Genomic DNA, 24397 nt, shown 5'->3' with positions numbered 1-24397 from the left:
AACACCCTATATCTGCCACTCTGTCGTCAGACACATTCAACAAACCTTCAAAATACTCATTCCATTTCCTTCTCACATCACCGCTACTTGTTATCACCTCCCCATTTACGCCCTATATATATATATATATATATATATATATATATATATATATATATATATATATATATATATATATATATATATATATTCTTTTTTCTTTTAAACTATTCGCCATTTCCCGCGTTAGCGAAGTAGCGTTAGGAACAGAGGACTGGGCCTTTTTTGGAATATCCTCACCTGGCCCACTCTGTTCCTTCTTTTGGAAAATTAAAGAAAAAAATAAAAAGAAAAACGAGAGGGGAGGATTTCCAGTCCCCCGCTCCCTCCCCTTTTAGTCGCCTTCTACGACACGCAGGGAACACGTGGGAAGTATTCTTTCTCCCCTATCCCCTGGGATAATATATATATATATATATATATATATATATATATATATATTTTTTTTTTGCTTTGTCGCTGTCTCCCGCGTTTGCGAGGTAGCGCAAGGAAACAGACGAAAGAAATGGCCCAACCCACCCCCATACACATGTATATACATACGTCCACACAGCTTTCCATGGTTTATCCCAGACGCTTCACATGCCTTGATTCAATCCACTGACAGCACGTCAACCCCGGTATACCACATCGCTCCAATTCACTCTATTCCTTGCCCTCCTTTCACCCTCCTGCATGTTCAGGCCCCGATCACGCAAAATCTTTTTCACTCCATCTTTCCACCTCCAATTTGGTGTCCCTCTTCTCCTCGTTCCCTCCACCTCCGACACGTATATCCTCTTGGTCAATCTTTCCTCACTCATTCTCTCCATGTGACCCAAACCATTTCAAAACACCCTCTTCTGCTCTCTCAACCACGCTCTTTTTATTTCCACACATCTCTCTTACCCTTACGTTACTTACTCGATCAAACCACCTCACACCACACATTGTCCTCAAACATCTCATTTCCAGCACATCCATCCTCCTGCGCACAACTCTATCCATAGTCCACGCCTCGCAACCATACAACATTGTTGGAACCACTATTCCTTCAAACATACCCATTTTTGCTTTCCGAGATAATGTTCTCGACTTCCACACATTCTTCAAGGCTCCCAGGGGATATATATATATATATATATATATATATATATATATATACATATATATATATATATATATATATATATATATATATATATATATATATATATATATATATATATATATATATATATATATATATATATATATATATATATATCTTTTTAAAACAGGTATTCCCAATCACCAGTCCTTTTTCGTCACACAAATCTCGAAGCTCCTCTCTATTTTCATTTACAACACTGAACACCCGATATACACCCCCTTCAACTGCGTCATTACTCACCTTTGCATTCACACCTCCCGTCACTATAACCCGGTCTCGTACATCAAAACTGCTTACACACTCACTCTGCTGTTCCCAAAAATACTTGCCTCTCATGATCTTTCTTCTCATGTTTCCGGAGTAGTGCTAATCATTCCCTTGCTCTTGTCCTCTCACCAACCCCTGACTTTACTTCTAAAACATTCCCAAACCACTCTTCCCCTTTACACTTGAGCTTCGTTTCACATTTGGACATTCACACACATTTGGACATCCCAGTATGAGCCTTCGAGGAGGATGAGCACTCCCCGCGTGACTCCTTCTTCTGTTTCTCCCTTTAGAAAATTAAGATACAAGAAGGGAAGGGTTTCTAGCCCCCCGCTCCAGTCACTTTTAGTCGCCTTCTACATATGGGGAATGGTTGAGAAGTATTCTTTCTCCCGTATCCCTAGGGATATTCTTACACACACACACATACACACACACACACACACACACACACACACACACACACACACACACACATATATATATATATATATATATATATATATATATATATATATATATATATATATATATATATATATATATATATATATATATATATATATATATATATATATTTTTTTTTTTTTTTTTTTTTTTTATACTTTGTCGCTGTCTCCCGCGTTTGCGAGGTAGCGCAAGGAAACAGACGAAAGAAATGGCCCAACCCTCCCCATACACATGTACATACACACGTCCACACACGCAAATATACATACCCACACAGCTTTCCATGGTTTACCCCGGACGCTTCACATGCCCTGATTCAATCCACTGACAGCACGTCAACCCCGGTATACCACATCGCTCCAATTCATTCTATTCCTTGCCCTCCTTTCACCCTCCTGCATGTTCAGGCCCCGATCACACAAAATCCTTTTCACTCCATCTTTCCACCTCCGATTTGGTCTCCCTCTTCTCCTCGTTCCCTCCACCTCCGACACATATATCCTCTTGGTCAATCTTTCCTCACTCATTCTCTCCATGTGCCCAAACCATTTCAAAACACCCTCTTCTGCTCTCTCAACCACGCTCTTTTTATTTCCACACATCTCTCTTACCCTTACGTTACTTACTCGATCAAACCACCTAACTCCACACATTGTCCTCAAACATCTCATTTCCAGCACATACATCCTCCTGCGCACAACTCTATCCATAGCCCACGCCTCGCAACCATACAACATTGTTGGAACTACTATTCCTTCAAACACACCCATTTTTGCTTTCCGGGATAATGTTCTCGACTTCCACACATTTTTCAAGGCTCCCAAAATTTTCGCCCCCTCCCCCACCCTATGATCCACTTCCGCTTCCATGGTTCCATCCGCTGACAGATCCACTCCCAGATATCTAAAACACTTCACTTCCTCCAGTTTTTCTCCATTCAAACTCACCTCCCAATTGACTTGACCCTCAACCCCACTGTACCTAATAACCTTGCTCTTATTCACATTTACTCTTAACTTTCTTCTTCCACACACTTTACCAAACTCCGTCACCAGCTTCTGCAGTTTCTCACATGAATCCGCCACCAGCGCTGTATCATCAGCGAACAACAACTGACTCACTTCCCAAGCTCTCTCATCCCCAACAGACTTCATACTTGCCCCTCTTTCCAAGACTCTTGGAAATATATATATATATATATATATATATCTTTTCTTCTTTTAAACTATTTGCCATTTCCCGCGTTAGCGAGGTAGCGTTAAGAACAGAGGACTGGGCCTTTTTTGGAATATCCTCACCTGGCCCCCTCTGTTCCTTCTTTTTGAAAATTAAAAAAAAAAAAAAACGAGAAGGGAGGATTTCCAGCCCCCCGCTCCCTCCCCTTTTAGTCGCCTACGACACGCAGGGAATACGTGGGAAATATTCTTAATTCCCTATCCCCAGGGATAATATATATATATATATATATATATATATATATATATATATATATATATATATATATATATTTTTATTTTGCTTTGTCGCTGTCTACTGCGTTAGCGAGGTAGCTCAAGGAAACAGACGAAAGAATGGCCCAACCCACCCACATACACATGTATATACATACACGTCCAAACACGCAAATATACATACCTATACATCTCAACGTATACATATATATATACACACAGACATATACATATATACACATGTACATAATTCATAGTGTTTGCCTTTACTCATTCCCATCGCCACCTCGACACAAATGAAATAAAACCCCCTCCCCTCTCATGTGTGCGAGGTAGCGCTAGGAAAAGACAATAAAGGCCCCATTTGTCCACACTCAGTCTGTAGCTGTCATGTAATAATGCACCGAAACCACAGCTCCTTTCCACATCCAGGCCCCACAGAACTTTCCATGGTTTACCCCAGACGTTTCACATGCCCTGGTTCAATTCAGTGACAGCACGTCGGTCCCGGTATACCAGATCGTTCCAATTCAGTCTACTCCTTGCACGCCTTTCACCCTCCTGCATGTTCAGTCCACGATCACTCAAAATCGTTTTCACTCCATCTTTCCACCTCCAATTTGGTCTCCCACTTCTCCTCGTTCCCTCCACCTCCGACACATATATCCTCTTGGTCAATCTTTCCTCACTCATTCTCTCCATGTGCCCAAACCATTTCAAAACACCCTCTTCTGCTCTCTCAACCACGCTCTTTTTATTTCCACACATCTCTCTTACCCTTACGTTACTTACTCGATCAAACCACCTCACACCACACATTGTCCTCAAACATCTCATTTCCAGCACATCCATCCTCCTGCGCACAACTCTATCCATAGTCCACGCCTCGCAACCATACAACATTGTTGGAACCACTATTCCTTCAAAGATACCCATTTTTGCTTTCCGAGACAATGTTCTCGACTTCCACACATTCTTCAAGGCTCCCAGGATTTTCGCCCCCTCCCCCACCCTATGATCCACTTTTCGCTTCCATGGTTCCATCAGCTGCCAGATCCACTCCCAGATATGTAAAACACTTTACCTCCTCCAGTTTTTCTCCATTCAAACTTACCTCCCAGTTGACTTGACCCTCACCCCTACTGTACCTAATTACCTTGTTCTTATTCACATTTACTCTTAACTTTCTTCTTTCACACACTTTACCAAACTCAGTCACCAGCTTCTGCAGTTTCTCACATGAATCAGCCACCAGCGCTGTATCATCAGCGAACAACAACTGACTCACTTCCCAAGCTCTCTCATCCCCAACAGACTTCATACTTGCCCCTCTTTCCAAAACTCTTGCATTCACGTACCTAACAACCCCATCCATAAACAAATTAAACAACCATGGAGACATCACACACCCCTGCCGCAACCTACATTCACTGAGAACCAATCACTTTCCTCTCTTCCTACACGTACACATGCCTTACATATATATATATTATATATATATATATATATATATATATATATATATATATATATATATATATATATATATATATATATGTATAAAACTTGTAGATTTATGTGCTAAGAAAGGACTGGTGATTGGGAATACCTGGTTTTAAAAAAGATATACATAAGTATACGTATGTAAGTAGGAAAGATGGCCAGAGAGCGTTATTAGATTATGTGTTAATTGATAGGCGCGCGAAAGAGAGACTTTTGGATGTTAATGTGCTGAGAGGTGCAACGTAGAGGGATGTCGGATCATTATCTTCTGGAGGCGAAGGTGAAGATTTGTAGAGGCTTTCAGAAAAGAAGAAAGAATGTTGCGGTGAAGAGAGTGGTGAGAGTAAGTGAGCTTGGAAAGGAGACTTGTGTGAGTAAGTACCAGGAGAGACTGAGTACAGAATAGAAAAGGGTGAGAACAAAGGAGGTATGGGGAGTTGGGGAAGAATGGGATAGCATTTAGGGAAGCAGTGATGTCTTGCGGAAAAGATGCTTGTGGCATGAGAAGCGTGGGAGGTGGGCAGATTAGAAAGGGTCGTGAGTGGAGGAATGAAGAAGTAAGATTATTAGTGAAAGAGAAGAGAGAGGTATTTGGAAGATTTTTGCAGGGAAATAATGCAAATGAGTAGGAGATGTATAAAAGAAAGAGGCAAGAAGTCAAGAAAAAGGTGCAAGAGGTGAAAAAGAGGGCCAATGAGAGTTGGGGTGAGAGAGTATCATTGAATTTTAGTGAGAATGAAAAGATGTTTTGGAAGGAGGTAAATAAAGTACATAAGACAAGGGAACAAATGGGAAGTTCAGGCAAGGGGGCTAATGGGGAGGTTATAACAAGCACTGGTGATGTGAAAAGGAGGTGGAGTGAGTATTTTGAAGGTTTGTTGAATGTGTTTGATTATAGAGCGGCAGATATAGGGTATTTTGGTCGAGGTGGTGTGCAAAGTGAGAGGGTTCGAGAAAATGATTTGGTGAACAGAGAAGAGGTAGTAAAAGATTAGCGGAGGATGAAAGCCGGCAAGGCAGCGGGTTTGGATAGTATTGCCAGTGGAATTCATGAAAAAAAAGGGATGACGGTATTGTTGAGTGGCTGTTTAGGTTATTCAATGTATATATGATTCATGGTCAGGTGCTTGAGGATTGGAGGAATGCTTACATAGTGCCATTGTACAAAGGCAAAGGGTACAAAGGTGAGTGCTCAAATTACAGAGGTATAAGTTTGTTGAGTATTCCTGGTAAATTATATGGGAGGGTATTGATTGAGAGGGTGAAGGCATGTACAGAGCATCAGATTGGGGAAGAGCAGTGTGGTTTCAGAAGTGGTAGAGGATGTTTGGATCAGGTGTTTGCTTTGAAGAATGTATGTGAGAAATACTTAGAAAAGCAAATGGATTTGTATGTAGCATTTATGGATCTGGAGAAGGCATATGATAGAGTTGATAGAAATGCTCTGTGGAAGGTATTAAGAATATATGGTGTGGGAGGCAAGTTGTTAGAAGCAGTGAAAAGTTTTTATCGAGGATGTAAGGCATGTGTACGTGTAGGAAGAGAGGAAAGTGATTGGTTCTCAGTGAATGTAGGTTTGCGGCAGGGGTGTGTGATGTCTCCATGGTTGTTTAATTTGTTTATGGATGGGGTTGTTAGGTAGGTGAATGCAAGAGTTTTGGAAAGAGGGGCAAGTATGAAGTCTGTTGTGGATGAGAGAGCTTGGGAAGTGAGTCAGTTGTTGTTCGCTGATGATACAGCGCTGGTGGCTGATTCATGTGAGAAACTGCAGAAGCTGGTGACTGAGTTTGGTAGAGTGTGTGAAAGAAGAAAGTTAAGACTAAATGTGAATAAGAGCAAGGTTATTAGGTGCAGTAGGGTTGAGGGTCAAGTCAATTGGGAGGTAAGTTTAAATGGAGAAAAACTGGAGGAAGTAAAGTGTTTTAGATATCTGGGAGTGGATCTGGCAGCGGATGGAACCATGGAAGCGGAAGTGAATCATAGGGTGGGGGAGGGGGCGAAAATCTTAGGAGCCTTGAAGAATGTGTGGAAGTCGAGAACATTATCTCGAAAGCAAAAATGGGTATGTTTGAAGGAATAGTGGTTCCAACAATGTTGTATGGCTGCGAGGCGTTGGCCATGGATAGAGTTGTGCGCAGGAGGGTGGATGTGCTGGAAATGAGATGTTTGAGGACAATGTGTGGTGTGATGTGGTTTGATCGAGTAAGTATCGTAAGGGTAAGAGAGATGTGTGGAAATATAAAGAGCGTGGTTGAGAGAGCAGAAGAGGGTGTTTTGAAATGGTTTGGGCACATGGAGAGAATGAGTGAGGAAAGATTGACCAAGAGGATATATGTGTCGGAGGTGGAGGGAACGAGGAGAAGTGGGAGACGAAATTGGAGGTGGAGAAATGGAGTGAAAAAGATTTTTTGTGATCGGGGCCTTAACATGCAGGAGGGTGAAAGGAGGGCAAGGAAAAAAGTGAATTGGGTCGATGTGGTATACCGGGGTTGACGTGTTGTCAGTGGATTGAATCAGGGCATGTGAAGCGTCTGGGGTAAACTATGGAAAGCTGTGTAGGTATGTATATTTGCGTGTGTGGACGTATATGTATATACGTGTGTATGAGGGTGGGTTGGGCCATTTCTTTCGTCTGTTTCCTTGCGCTACCTCGCAAACGCGGGAGAGAGCGACAAAGCAAAAAAAAAAAGAAAAAAAAAAAAAATATATATATATATATATATATATATATATATATATATATATATATATATATATATATATATATATATATATATATATATGTATATATATATTCACAAAGAGAGAGAGAGAGAGAGAGAGAGAGAGAGAGAGAGAGAGAGAGAGAGAGAGAGAGAGAGAGAGAGAGAGTAACTGATATTTTGTTTAAGAATTTAGTTACATTATGAAACAGAATGAAAATGTAACACCAATATGATGATAAATCAAAACACAACTTAACTCCATTCAGAACTCTTATATGGACATCATGGGTACGGAACAGGATGCAGGAAATATACCAGTTATATTATTAAACAGGAATTGTTAAGATGTTGGTTTGTTTCCCTTTAAATACAATAGATTTATGATTGTTTTTATTTTCAAAATGTTTATGATAACGTTAATAGATTCTTTTTGTTTCGGAAATTCATACACGGTGATACGATTGTCAATCTAACTTGTGAATCTTTTACATCCTATTCTTATCCCGGTATGAAGAATGGACTTCCTCCTGAGAGTTTATCAAAATAACAGTTCACTTTCACCAGTTTTGTCAGCAAGATGTAAACTCAATTATAAGTTATCTGAACCTTTAGTCCCTCTTCTCTTCCCAATTTACAAAAAAAGAATTACTTTCCAAAAATCTTTTCAGACTCTTAAACCCTGAATCCTGATGAATTTGTAGTGGTAGGGAAAACTATTCAGCCCTTCATTACTATCCTATTCTAACTTCATCAACACAAGTTTTCTAGGAACGACGGTAAAGCACTTGGGTAAGATAGCCTAGCCTTTGTCCTGTACCTTAAAAATCAGGTCAAACGCCTTGTCACCGTATGCAAGGGTCACATAATCGTGCTCAAATGATTGATTAAAGGAAACCCTCAACTTTTGCTTTGACTTCTTTCTTTTTTGACTAAAGGATTCAGAGTTATCTGAAGACCTAACCACACACAGATGACAAAATTGCTAACGCAATATGTGAATTTTAAGTCTTCTCATCTTCAGTAGTGAAACAAAAAGATACTGTCAGAATGGCAATGGGTTCTCCATTAAGTAAGGCTCTCGTGCATACGTATCTTAATCGTCATGATATTGATGGCTAAACATTAATGTAAACTCAAGTTTTATGAGTGATATGTAGATGATGTATTTCTGTTTTTGAAATCTCTTGATCACTTTCTCTTTGTTTTTCGATTTACATAAACTCCACACAGGTGAATATAAAAGTAACATCTGACGTTGACGTTAATAACATTCTCACATTTTAGCAAGAGTGATTAAGCGGATGGATCATTTGTATGAAACTTCATCAGTCTGTGGGGAACGTGGATTTACTGCATAATATACGAGATTCACGTCTTTTATACCTATAAATTTCAAACGCAATCTAGTACGTAATTAAACAATGAATTTATCTCTTTTATATCCCTAATGATTCCCATCGAAATCTTGTGGGCACTTTTACGAAAAAGGCTTTTTTCATCTCATATTATATAAACTGACGAGTCACCTACTCTTTCAAACAAAGACTGTTTCATTGACCATGACATGATCTTACGCATAACCATATGGGAAAAATTGTGTTGATCTCTGTCATCTAAGCCACAGCCTCAAATACTGAGAGCAGTGGTTCTAGTCCCTGTCCTGATTCTGTACACTAAATTTTACTAGGTGTAACGTTTAAAACTAGATATGCGATGATTTCATTTGATATCAAAGACAGTTCTTAGAGATATACTGCCATCTCCTGTGAACAAATCGTCGTGCTGGAAGTGTAAGGAAAAAGACTTTCAGATCTCGAGCTGTGGTACATTCAGGCCAGTTGGGTCATATACTCTACACGCATTGACTAAGTGACTAAACCTTTTGGACTAGCCATTCAAATTATTCTTTCCTATGATTACTGAATAATCCACCAACACTACTTATTGCATTTAATTCTTACACGTTAACACTTAAATGTGTTGCCTTAGTTAACTTAGAAGCTCAGACCTGGCGTTACATACTGCTATGTAAATAACTATACATATCTTTTTTCACTTTTTGCTCATTATGTATCACTAAATTCTTGCGTAGCAAAAGCACTTATATATAAAGTGTATGTGTGTGTGTGTGTGTGTGTGTGTGTTTAGAGGGTGTGGGGGAGGGGTGATATCTTGAGATACTTCGTAGTTATCATATAGTGGGAGCCATGTCGGCAGACAATGTGCAAATTGTTGACGCAAACTGTGAAATACCTGTGTGACCTTCCCGCCATGGTTACACCAGACGAAAATTCAAACTCGATCCTTTGATTAAGGAGGAGTGGTCATTTCGCGAATGGATGAATGCTGTACACCTACCACCATAATTGTTTATCATATTTGTGAATGTTGCTAGGGACGGGAGGGCATTTCAAAGGGTCAAACGTCACCAAAAAACTTATTTTCTTTAAGGGACGATTACTGGCCATATTTCAATCAGTGTTCAAAAACACTTGCACAAAGATGTTCCTACAGAGAAATTTCTGACGACAATTTTTCTACCTTCTTTACAAGTCAGAGGTTAACAAACACTGTTTGCCACAGATCTTATTTTCTCATCAATCTGATCAAACTCGTTCAGTATTAATTATATTTATCTAATTCGAAGAAATAAAAAGAAGTTCAAACAGCAACGATCACTAATTCCCTTCCTTCGACGCTGTTTGTGATAGTGGGAGGTATCAGAAACTCACATGAGTGTGGTAAAAGTTGAAAGGCAAATATATATATATATTTTTCTTTTCTTTCATACTATTCGCCATTTCCCGCATTAGCGAGGTAGCGTTGAGAACAGAGGACTGGGCCCTTGAGGGAATATCCTCACCTGGGCCCCTTCTCTGTTCCCTCTTTTGGAAAAAAAAAAAAAAAAAAAAAAAAAAAAAAAAAAAAAAAAAAAAAAAGTGAGAGGGGAGGATTTCCAGCCCCCCGCTCCCTCCCCTTTTAGTCGCCTTCTACGACACGCAGGGAATACGTGGGAAGTATTCTTTCTCCCCTATCCCCAGGGATATATATATATATATATATATATATATACATGTGTATGGGGGTGCGTTGCGCCATTTCTTTCGTCTGTTTCCTTGCGCTACCTCGCAAACGCGGGAGACGGCGACAAAGAAAAAAAAAAAAATATATATATATATATATATATATATATATATATATATATATATATATATATATATATATATATACATATATATATATATATATATATATATATATATATATATATATATATATATATATATATATATATATATATATATATATATATATATATATATATATATATATATCATAGGGTGGGGGAGGGGACAAAAGCTCTGGGAGCTTTGAAAAATGTGTGTAAAGCGACAACGTTATCTTGGAAAGCAAAAATGGGTATCTTTAAGGGAATAGTGGTTCCAACAATGTTATATGGCTGCGAGGCGTGGGCTATAGATAGAGATATACATACTTCATACTATCTGCCTTTATTCATTCCCATCGCCACTCCGCCACAAATTGAATAACAACCCCTCCGCCCTCATGTGCGCGAGATAGCGCTAGGAAAAGACAGTCTCTAGCTGTCATGTAATAATGCACCGAAACCACAGCTCACCTTCCACATCCAGGCCCCACACAACTTTCCATGGTTTACCCCAGACGCTTCACCTTTTAGAATATTCATTTGATGTCTTGGATGATATTCATTTACCTGTTTCAAAGTCTAATTTCACTGAACTGATAAAATTGTGAATAAAAGACTGTGTATTTCAATTTACTGGAGATTACTATGCTCAAAATTTGGTATGGGAATGGGTAACCCTCTTTCACCTGCACTAAGTAATCTTGATATAGAATTTTTTGAAACAAAATTACTAAAGGATATCTTACCTTCTAATGCAATTTGGTTTAGGGATGTAGATGATGTTCTTTGTGTTTGGCCAACAAATGAAAATTTACAAATATTTCTCCACTTACTTAACAATTCAGTACCTTCCATCAAATTTACTGTAGAAAATGAAATAATGGTATGTTACCATTTTTGGATTGCATGATCCATAGACAAGGAAACAAGTTTAAGTTCAGAATATACAGAAAACCCACCAATGTATGCTCATATATCCATTATTACTCATTTCAACGTGACAGTGTTAACTCATCATCATTTCAGTTTATGTTCCTTAGGACATTACGTATTTGCAGTCCAGAGTTTATTGATGATGAGTTTGAGAAGATATATTCTATTGCATCTAAGTTAAAGTACCCTAGATCTTTCATTGATAAATCACTTAAGTTAGCAGAGAAATCATTTTATAGAGTTGAGCCCTAACCTCCTACTGACACCAAGAATCTTTTAGTTCTCCCTTTTAATAATAATTTCACTTTACTTCCCATGTTGCTTAAATCCTTTAATGTAAAAGTTGCCTTTAGCAACAATGATACTATAAAGAATATCTTAATCAGGAATTCACCAGAAAACTCTCTTGGTTGCATCTATAAAGTTCCTTGTGAAAACTGTGATAAATTTTATGTTGGTCAGACTGGTAAGCATCTTTCTGTTAGACTTAAGCAACATAAATATAGTATAAGAACGGGACAAGAATCTAATGCCTTGTTTAATCATGTTAAAAACTATGATCATTGTATTGACTGGTGTAACGCCATCTTAGTTGTTAACTCTAACTCTATTACCAAGAGAAATATCATTGAATCTTCTATTAGTAAATACACAAAGAATTATAATCTTAATATTAGTGATGGTCTATGCAAATTAGATAACTTTATTGTTGATAAGATTTGTAAAATGATAAGTTTATGAACGCTCGTTGTATGTTTTGGACAATCACATGTTTACCAAATGGCGTCCTAGCTTCGTCTCTTCGATGTATATCAAGTGACTGTTATATTTCTCTCATGTGTCTCCCCTGATGATGTGATTATTACACGAATGTGCACTTGGGAACTTTTCGTGTTTCATTTTCCCCGTGGACTCAGGAACATATATATATATATATATATATATATATATATATATATATATATATATATATATATATATATATATATATATTATATATATATATATATATATATATATATATATATATATATATATATATATATATATATATATATATATATATATATCCTCGCGTGTCGTAGAAGGCGACTAGAGGGGACGGGAGCGTGGGGCCAGAAATCCTCCCCTCCTGGTATTTTTTAACTTTCTAAAATGGGAAACAGAAGAAGGAGTCACGCGGGGAGTGCTCATCCTCCTCGACGGATCAGACTGGGGTGTCTAAATGTGTGTGGATGTAACCAAGATGTGAAAAAAGGAGAGATAGGTAGTTTGTTTGAGGAAAGGAACCTGGATGTTTTGGCTCTGAGTGAAACGAAGCTCCAGGGTAAAGGGGAAGAGTCGTTTGGGAATGTCGTAGGAGTAAAGTCAGTGGTTAGTGAGAGGACAAGAGGAAGGGAAGAGTAGCAGTACTTCTGAAACAGGAGTTGTGGGAGTATGTGATAGAATGTAAGAAAGCAAATTCTCGATTAATATGGGTAAAACTGAAAGTTGATGGAGAGAGATTGGTGATTATTGGTGCATATGCACCTGGGCATGAGAAGAAAGATCATGAGAGGCAAGTGTTTTGGGAGCAGCTGAATGAGTGTGTTAGTGGTTTTGATGCACGAGACCGGGTTATAGTGATGGGTGATTTGAATGCAAAGGTGAGTAATGTGGCAGTTGAGGGAATAATTGGTATACATGGGGTGTTCAGTGTTGTAAATGGAAATGGTGAAGAGCTTGTAGATTTATGTGCTGAAAAAGGACTGGTGATTGGGAATACCTGGTTTAAAAAGCGAGACATACATAATTTTACGTATGTAAGTAGGATAGATGGCCAGAGAGCGTTATTGGATTACGTGTTAATTGACAGGCGCGCGAAAGAGAGACTTTTGGATGTTAATGTGCTGAGAGGTGCAACTGGAGGGATGTCTGATCATTATCTTGTGGAGGCTAAGGTGAAGATTTGTATGGGTTTTCAGAAAAGAAGAGTGAATGTTGGGGTGAAGAGGGGGGTGAGAGTGAGTGAACTTAGGAAGGAGACATGTGTGAGGAAGTACCAGGAGAGACTGAGTACAGAATGGAAAAAGGTGAGAATAATGGAAGTAAGGGGAGTGGGGGAGGAATGGGATGTATTTAGGGAATCAGTGATGGATTGCGCAAAAGATTCTTGTGGCATGAGAAGAGTGGGAAGTGGGTTGATTAGAAAGGGTAGTGAGTGGTGGGATGAAGAAGTAAGATTATTAGTGAAAGAGAAAAGAGAGGCATTTGGACGATTTTTGCAGGGAAAAAATAAAATTGAGTGGGAAATGTATAAAAGAAAGAGACAGGAGGTCAAGAGAAATGTGCAAGAGTTGAAAAAGAGGGCAAATGAGAGTTGGGGTGAGAGGGTATCAGTAAATTTTAGGGAGAATAAAAAGATGTTCTGGAAGGAGGTAAATAAAGTGCGTAAGACAAGGGAGCAAATGGGAACTTCAGTGAAGGGCGCAAATGGGGAGGTGATAACAAGTAGTGGTGATGTGAGAAGGAGATGGAGTGAGTATTTTGAAGGTTTGTTGAATGTGTTTGATGATAGAGTGGCAGATATAGGGTGTTTTGGTCGAGGTGGTGTGCAAAGTTAGAGGGTTAGGGAAAATGATTTGGTAAACAGACAAGAGGTAGTAAAAGCTTTACGGAAGATGAAAGCCGGCAAGGCAGCAGGTTTGGTTGGTATTGCAGTGGAATTTATTAGAAAAGGGGGTGACTGTATTATGGATTGGTTAGTAAGGTTATTTAATGTATGTATGACTCATGGTGGGGTGGCTGAGGATTGGCGGAATGCGTGCATAGTGCCATTGTACAAAGGCAAAGGGGATAAGAGTGAGTGCTCAAAGTAAAGAGGTATAAGTTTGTTGAGTATTCCTGGTAAATTATATGGGAGGGTATTGATTGAGAGGGTGACGGCATGTACAGAGCATCAGATTGGGGAAGAGCAGTGTGGTTTCAGAAGTGGTAGAGGATGTGTGGATCACGTGTTTGCTTTGAAGAATGTATGTGAGAAATACTTAGAAAAGCAAATGGATTTGTATGTAGCATCTATGGATCTGGAGAAGGCATATGATAAAGTTGATAGAGATGCTCTGTGGAAGGTATTAAGAATATATGGTGTGGGAGGCAAGTTGTTAGAAGCAGTGAAAAGTCTTTATCGAGGATGTAAGGCATGTGTACGTGTAGGAAGAGAGGAAAGTGATTGGTTCTCAGTGAATGTAGGTTTGCGGCAGGGGTGTGTGATGTCTCCATGGTTGTTTAATTTGTTTATGGATGGGGTTGTAGGGAGGTGAATGCAAGAGTTTTGGAAAGAGGGGCAAGTATGAAGTCTGTTGGGGATGAGAGAGCTTGGGAAGTGAGTCAGTTGTTGTTCGCTGATGATACAGCGCTGGTGGCTGATTCATGTGAGAAACTGCAGAAGCTGGTGACTGAGTTTGGTAAAGTGTGTGAAAGAAGAAAGTTAAGAGTAAACGTGAATAAGAGCAAGGTTATTAGGTACAGTAGGGTTGAGGGTCAAGTCAATTGGGAGGTGAGTTTGAATGGAGAAAAACTGGAGGAAGTGAAGTGTTTTAGATATCTGGGAGTGGATCTGGCAGCGGATGGAACAATGGAAGCGGAAGTGGATCATAGGGTGGGGGAGGTAGCGAAAATTCTGGGAGCCTTGAAGAATGTGTGGAAGTCGAGAACATTATCTCGGAAAGCAAAAATGGGTATGTTTGAAGGAATAGTGAATCCAACAATGTTGTATGGTTGCGAGGCGTGTGCTATGGATAGAGTTGTGCGCAGGAGGATGGATGTGCTGGAAATGAGATGTTTGAGGACAATGTGTGGTGTGAGGTGGTTTGATCGAGTAAGTAACGTAAGGGTAAGAGAGATGTGTGGAAATAAAAAGAGCGTGGTTGAGAGAGCAGAAGAGGGTGTTTTGAAATGGTTTGGGCACATTGAGAGAATGAGTGAGGAAAGATTGACCAAGAAGATATATATGTCGGAGGTGGAGGGAACGAGGAGAAGAGGGAGACCAAATTGGAGGTGGAAAGATGGAGTGAAAAAGATTTTGTGTGATCGGGGCCTGAACATGCAGGAGGGTGAAAGGAGGGCAAGGAATAGAGTGAATTGGAGCGATGTGGTATACCGTGGTTGACGTGCTGTCAGTGGATTGAATCAAGGCATGTGAAGCGTCTGGGGTAAACCATGGAAAGCTGTGTAGGTATGTATATTTGCGTGTGTGGACGTATGTATATACATGTGTATGGGGTGGGTTGGGCCATTTCTTTTGTTTGTTTCCTTGCGCTACCTCGCAAACGCGGGAGACAGCGACAAAGCATTAAAAGAAAAAAAGAAATATATATATATATATATTTTTTTTTCTTTTATATATATATATATATATATATATATATATATATATATATATATATATATATATATATATATATATATATATATATATATATATATATATATATATATTTTTTTTTTTTTTTTTTCTATTTTTTTTGCTTTGTCGCTGTCTTCCGCGTTTGTGAGGTAGCGCAAGGAAAGACACGAAAGAAATGGCCCAACCCACCCCCATACACATGTATATACATACGTCCACACAAGCAAATATACATACCTACAGAGCTTTCCATGGTTTACCCTGGTTTACCCCAGACGCTTCACATGCCCTGATTCAATCCACTGACAGCACGTCAACCCCGGTATACCACATCGATCCAATTCACTCTATTCCTTGCCCTCCTTTCACCCTCCTGCATGTTCAGGTCCCGATCACACAAAATCTTTTTCACTTCATCTTTCCACCTCCAATTTGGTCTCCCACTTCTCCTCGTTCCCTCCACCTCCGACACATATATCCTCTTGGTCAATCTTTCCTCACTCATTCTCTCCATGTGCCCAAACCATTTCAAAACACCCTCTTCTGCTCTCTTAACCACGCTCTTTTTATTTCCACACATCTGTCTTATCCTTACGTTACTTACACGATCAAACCACCTCACACCACACATTGTCCTCAAACATCTTATTTCCAGCACATCCATCCTCCTGCCCACAACTCTATCCATAGCCCATGCCTCGCAACCTTACAACGTTGTTGGAACCACTCTTCCTTCAAACATACCCATTTTTGCTTTCCGAGATAATGTTCTCGACTTCCACACATTCTTCAAGGCTCCCAGATTTTTCGCCCCCTCCCCCACCCTATAATCCACTTCCGCTTCCATGGTTCCATACGCTGCCAGATACACTCCCAGATATCTAAAACACTTCACTTCCTCCAGGTTTTCTCCATTCAAACTCACCTCCCAATTGACTTGACCCTCAACCCTACTGTACCTAATAACCTTGCTCTTATTCACATTTACTCTTCACTTTCTTCTTTCACACACTTTACCAAACTCAGTCACCAGCTTCTGCAGTTTCTCACATGAATCATCCACCAGCGCTGCATCATCAGCGAACAACAACTGACTCACTTCCCAAGCTCTCTCATCCCCAACAGACTTCATACTTGCCCCTCTTTCCAAAACTCTTGCATTCACCTCCCTAACAACCCCATCCATATATATATATATATTGGATATATATATATCCAATTTCTTTATGTATATATATATATATATATATATATATATATATATATATATATATATATATATATATATATATATATATATATATATATATATATGTATATATATATATATATATATATATATATATATATATATATATATATATATATATATATATATATATATATATATATATATATATATATATATATATATATATATACATATATGTATACGTGTGTGTGTGTGTGTATATGTGCGTATGTGTGTGTATGTATATGTGTATATATATGTATATTATCTCTGGGGATAGGGGTGAAAGAATACTTCCCACGCATTCCTCGCGTGTCGTAGAAGGCGACTAGAGGGGACGGGAGCATGGGGCCAGAAATCCTCCCCTCGTTTTTTTTTTTTAACTTTCTAAAATGGGAAACAGAAGAAGGAGTCACGCGGGGAGTGCTCATCCTCCTCGAAGGCTCAGACTTGGGTGTCTAAATGTGTGTGGATGTAACCCAGATGTGAAAAAAGGAGAGATATGTAGTATGTTTGAGGAAAGGAACCTGGATGTTTTGGCTCTGAGTGAAACGAAGCTCAAGGGGAAAGGGGAAGAGTGGTTTGGGAATGTCTTGGGAGTAAAGTCAGGTGTTAGTGAGAGGACAAGAGGAAGGGAAGGAGTCGCAGTACTCCTGAAACAGGAGTTGTAGGAGTATGTGATAGAATGTAAGAAATAAATTCTCGATTAATATGGGTAAAACTGAAAGTTGATGGAGAGAGATGGGTGATTGTTGGTGCATATGCACCTGGGCATGAGAAGAAAGATCATGAGAGGCAAGTGTTTTGGGAGCAGCTGAATGAGTGTGTTAGTGGTTTTGATGCACGAGACTGGGTTATAGTGATGGGTGATTTGAATGCAAAGGTGAGTAATGTGGAAGTTGAGGGAATAATTGGTATACATGGGGTGTTCAGTGTTGTAAAATGAAATGATGAAGAGCTTGTAGATTTATGTGCTGAAAAAGGACTGGTGATTGGGAATACCTGGTTTAAAAAGCGACATATACATAAGTATACGTATGTAAGTAGGAGAGATGGCCACCGAGCGTTATTGGATTACGTGTTAATTAACAGGCGCGGGAAAGAGAGACTTTTGAATGTTAATGTGCTTAGAGGTGCAACTGGAGGGATGTCTGATCATTATCTTGTGGAGGCTAAGGTGAAGATTTGTATGGGTTTTCAGAAAAGAAGAGTGAATGTTGGGGTGAACAGGGTGGTGAGAGTAAGTGAGCTTGGGAAGGAGACTTGTGTGAGGAAGTACCAGGAGAGACTGAGTACAGAATGGAAAAAGGTGAGAACAATGGAAGTAAGGGGAGTGGGGAAGGAATTTGATGTATTTAGGGAATCAGTGATGGATTGCGCAAAAGATGCTTGTGGCATGAGAAGATTGGGAGGTGGGTTGATTAGAAAGGGTAGTGAGTGGTGGGATGAAGAAGTAAGATTATTAGTGAAAGAAAAGAGAGAGGCATTTAGACGATTTTTGCAGGGAAAAAATGCAATTGATTGGGAGATGTATAAAAGAAAGAGACAGGAGGTCAAGAGAAAGGTGCAAGAGGTGAAAAAGAGGGCAAATGAGAGTTGGAGTGAGAGAGTATCATTAAATTTTAGGGAGAATAAAAAGATGTACTGGAAGGAGGTAAATAAAGTGCGTAAGACAAGGGAGCAAATGGGAACTTCAGTGAAGGGCGCAAATGGGGAGGTGATAACAAGTAGTGGTGATGTGAGAAGGAGATGGAGTGAGTATTTTGAAGGTTTGTTGAATGTGTTTGATGATAGAGTGGCAGATATAGGGTGTTTTGGTCGAGGTGGTGTGCAAAGTGAGAGGGTTAGGGAAAATGATTTGATAAACAGAGAAGATGTAGAAAAAGCTTTGCGGAAGATGAAAGCCGGCAAGGCAGCAGGTTTGGATGGTATTGCAGTGGAATTTATTAGAAAAGGGGGTGACTGTATTATGGACTGGTTGGTAAGGTTATTTAATGTATGTATGACTCATGGTGAGATGCCTGAGGATTGGCGGAATGCGTGCATAGTGCCATTGTACAAAGGCAAAGGGGATAAGAGTGAGTGCTCAAATTACAGAGGTATAAGATTTTTGAGTATTCCTGGTAAATTATATGGAGGGTATTGATTTAGAGGGTGAAGGCATGTACAGAGCATCAGATTGGGGAAGAGCAGTGTGGTTTCAGAAGTGGTAGAGGATGTGTAGATCAGGTGTTTGCTTTGAAGAATGTATGTGAGAAATACTTAGAAAAGCAAATGCATTTGTATGTAGCATTTATGGATCTGGAGAAGGCATATGATAGAGTTGATAGAGATGCTCTGTGGAAGGTATTAATAATATATGGTGTGGGAGGCAAGTTGTTAGACACAGTGAAAAGTTTTTATCGAGGATGCAAGGCATGTGTACGTGTAGGAAGAGAGGAAAGTGATTGGTTCTCAATGAATGTAGGTTTGCGGCAGGGGTGTGTGATGTCTCCATGGTTGTTTAATTTGTTTATGGATGGGGTTGTTAGGGAGGTAAATGCAAGAGTTTTGGAAAGAGGGGCAAGTATGAAGTCTGTTGGGGATTAGATAGCTTGGGAAGTGAGTCAGTTGTTGTTCGCTGATGATACAGCGCTGGTGGCTGATTCATGTGAGAAACTGCAGAAGCTGGTGACTGAGTTTGGTAAAGTGTGTGAAAGAAGAAAGTGAAGAGTAAATGTGAATAATAGCAAGGTTATTAGGTACAGTAGGGTTGAGGGTCAAGTCAATTGGGAGGTAAGTTTGAATGGAGAGAAACTGGAGGAAGTAAAGTGTTTTAGATATCTGGGAGTGGATCTGGCAGCGGATGGAACCATGGAAGTGGAAGTGGATCATAGGGTGGAGGAGGGGGCGAAAATCTTGGGAGCCTTGAAGAATGTGTGGAAGTCGAGAACATTATCTCGGAAAGCAAAAATGGGTATGTTTGAAGGAATAGTGTTTTCAACAATATTGTATGGTTGCGAGGCGTGGGCTATGGATAGAGTTGTGCGCAGGAGGATGGATGAGCTGGAAATGAGATGTTTGAGGACAATGTGTGGTGTGAGGTGGTTTGATCGAGTAAGTAACGTAAGGGTAAGAGAGATGTGTGGAAATAAAAAGAGCGTGGTTGAGAGAGCAGAAGAGGGTGTTTTGAAATGGTTTGGGCACATGGAGAGAATGAGTGAGGAAAGGTTGACCAAGAGGATATATGTGTCGGAGATGGAGGGAACGAGGAGAAGTGGGAGACCAAATTGGAGGTGGAAAGATGGAGTGAAAAAGATTTTGTGTGATCGGGGCCTGAACATGCAGGAGGGTGAAAGGAGGGCAAGGAATAGAGTGAATTGGATCGATGTGGTATACCGGGGTTGACGTGCTGTCAGTGGATTGAATCAGGGCATGTGAAGCGTTTGGGGTAATCCATGGAAAGCTGTGTAGGTATGTATATTTGCGTGTTGGACGTGTATGTATATACATGTGTATGGGGGTGGGTTGGGCCATTTCTTTCGTCTGTTTCATTGCGCTACCTCGCAAACGCGGGAGACAGCTACAAAGCAAAAAAAAAAAAAAAAAAGAATATATATATATATATATATATATATATATATATATATATATATATATATATATATATATATATATATATATATATATATATATATATACATATATATATATATATATATATATATATATATATATATATATATATATATATATATATATATATATATATATATATATATATATATATATAGGTATAGTAGGGTTGAGGGTCAAGTCAATTGGGAGGTGAGTTTGAATGGAGAAAAACTGGAGGAAGTGAAGTGTTTTAGATATCTGGGAGTGGATCTGGCAGCGGATGGAACCATGGAAGCGGAAGTGGATCATAGGGTGGGGGAGGGGGCGAAAATTCTGGGGGCCTTGAAGAATGTGTGGAAGTCGAGAACATTATCTCGGAAAGCAAAAATGGGTATGTTTGAAGGAATAGTGAATCCAACAATGTTGTATGGTTGCGAGGCGTGGGCTATGGATAGAGTTGTGCGCAGGAGGATGGATGTGCTGGAAATGAGATGTTTGAGGACAATGTGTGGTGTGAGGTGGTTTGATCGAGTGAGTAACGTAAGGGTAAGAGAGATGTGTGGAAATAAAAAGAGCGTGGTTGAGAGAGCAGAAGAGGGTGTTTTGAAGTGGTTTGGGCACATGGAGAGAATGAGTGAGGAAAGATTGACCAAGAGGATATATGTGTCGGAGGTGGAGGGAACGAGGAGAAGAGGGAGACCAAATTGGAGGTGGAAAGATAGAGTGAAAAAGATTTTGTGTGATCGGGGCCTGAACATGCAGGAGGGTGAAAGGAGGGCAAGGAATAGAGTGAATTGGAGCGATGTGCTATACCGGGGTTGACGTGCTGTCAGTGGATTGAATCAAGGCATGTGAAGCGTCTGGGGTAAACCATGGAAAGCTGTGTAGGTATGTATATTTGCGTGTGTGGACGTATGTATATACATGTGTATGGGGGGGGGGGGGTGGGGCCATTTCTTTCGTCTGTTTCCTTGCGCTACCTCGCAAACGCGGGAGACAGCGACAAAGTATAATAAATAAATAAAATAAATATATATATATATATATATATATATATATATATATATATATATATATATATATATATATATATATATATATATATATATGGTTTCGGTGCATTATTACATGATAGCTAGAGACTGAGTGTGAACGAATGTGGCCTTTGTCGTCTTTTCGTAGCGCTACCTCGCGCACATGAGGGTGGAGGGGTTGTTATTTCATTTGTGGCGTGGTGGCGATGGAAATGAATAAAGGCAGACAGTATGAATTATGTACTTGTGTATATATGTATATGTCTGTTTATATATATGTATACGTTGAAATGTATAGGTATGTCTTTTTGCGTGTGTGGACGGGTATGTATATACATGTTTATGTGGGTGAGTTGTGCCATTCTTTCGCCTGTTTCCTTGCGTTACCTCGCTAACGCGGGAGACAGCGACAAAGCAGAATAAATAGTAAATGAATAAATGTATATATGTATGGGCGGGTATTGATTGAGAGGGTCAAGGCATGTACAGAGTATCAAACTGGGGAAGAGCTGTGTGGTTACAGAAGTGGTAGAGGATGTGTTGATCAGGTGCTGGCTTTGAAGAATGTATATGAGAAATACGTATGAAAACAGATGGATTTGTGTGTAGCATTTATGGATCTGTGGAAGGTATTTAGAATATATTGTGTGGGAGGTAAATTGATGGGTGCAGTGAAAATGTTTTATCTAGGATGTAAGGCATGTGTACGAATAGGAAGAAAGGAAAGTGACTGGTTCCCACTGAATGCTGGTTTCGGCAGGGGTGCGTGATCTCTCCATGGTTCTTTAATTTTTTTATGGATTTGGTTGTTAGGGAGGTGAATGCAAGAGTTTTGGAGAGAGGAGCAAGTATCTAGTTTGTTTTGGATGAGAGGGCTTGGAAAGTGAGTCAGTTGTTGTTCGCTGATGATACAGCGCTGGTGGCTGATTTGGGTGAGAAACTGCAGAAGCTGGTGGCTGAGTTTGGTAAAGTGTGTGAAACAAGAAAGCTGAGAATAAATGTGAAAAAGAGCAAGGTTAATAGGTTCGGTAGGGATAAAGGAGGGATAAATAAATTGGTAGGTAAGTTTGAATGGAGAAAATTGGAGGAAGAGAAGTGTTTTTGATGTCTGGGAGTAAATTTAGCAGTGGGTGGCGCCATGTAATCTTAAGTGAGTTACAGGGTGTGGGAGGGGGTTAAGATTCTGGGAGCGTTGAAGAATGTGAGGAGAGCGAAGACGTTATCTTCCAGAACAAAAATTGGTATGTTTGAAGGAATAGTGGTACCAACAATATTATATGGGCTCTAGATGGGGTTGTGCGGAGGAGGGTGGATATGTTGGAAATGAGATGTTTGTAGACAATATGTGGCGTTAGGTGGTTTGATCGAGTAAGTAATGAAAGGGTTGGGGAGATGTGTGGTAATAAAAAGAATGTGGTTGAGAGTGCAGATGAGGGTGTTTTGAAATGGTTTGGTCATATGGAGAGAATGAGTGAGGAAAGATTGACAAAGAGAATATATGCGTTAGAGGTGGAGGGAACGAGAAGTGGGAACCAAATTGGAGGTGGAAGGATGGAGTGAAAAAGATTTTGAGCGATCGGGGCCTGAACATAAAGGAGGGTGGAGGTTGTGCAAGGAATAAAGTGACTTGGAGCAATGTGGTATACCGGTGTCGAAGTGCTGTCAATGGATTGAACCAGGGCATGTGAAGCGTTTGGGGTAAACCATGGATAGTTTTTTGGGGTCTGGATGTTGAAAAATCTGTGGTTTTGGTGCATTACACAGCACATCTAGAGACTGTGTGTGATCGATTGTGGCCTTTGTTGTCTTTTCGTAGCGCTACCTCTCGCGCAAGCGGGGAGGGGGTGCTATTTCATGTGTGGCGCGGTGGTGACGGAAATGGATGAAGGCAGCGTATATGAATATGTATATGTGTATATATTGCTATGAGTCCATGGAGAAAATGAAACACGTGGACTCATAGGAATATCTTGATCACGCACAAAATTGTGATCCTTTCCAATGTGTATATATGTATATGTCTGTGTATGTATACGTTGAAATGTATAGATATGTATATGTGCGTGTGTTGGTGTTTATGTATATACTTGTGTGTGTGGGGGAGTTTGGCCATTCTTTGGTCTGTTTCCTTGCGTTACCTCGCTAACGCGGGAGACAGCGACAAAAGTATATATATATATATATATATATATATATATATATATATATATATATATATATATATATATATATATATATATATATATTATCCCTGGGGATAGGGGAGAAAGAATACTTCCCACGTATTCCCTGCGTGTCGTAGAAGGCGACTAAAAGGGGAGGGAGCGGGGGGCTGGAAATCCTCCCCTCTCACTTTTTTTTTTTTTTTAATTTTCCAAAAGAGGGAACAGAAAAGGGGCCCAGGTGAGGATATTCCCTCAAGGGCCCAGTCCTCTGTTCTCAACGCTACCTCGCTAATGCGGGAAATGGCGAATAGTATGAAAGAAAGAAAAGATATAT

The sequence above is a fragment of the Panulirus ornatus genome, chromosome 15 (assembly GCF_036320965.1).
Source record: "Panulirus ornatus isolate Po-2019 chromosome 15, ASM3632096v1, whole genome shotgun sequence".
NCBI lineage: Eukaryota > Metazoa > Arthropoda > Malacostraca > Decapoda > Palinuridae > Panulirus > Panulirus ornatus.
This window is presented reverse-complemented; position numbering follows the sequence as displayed.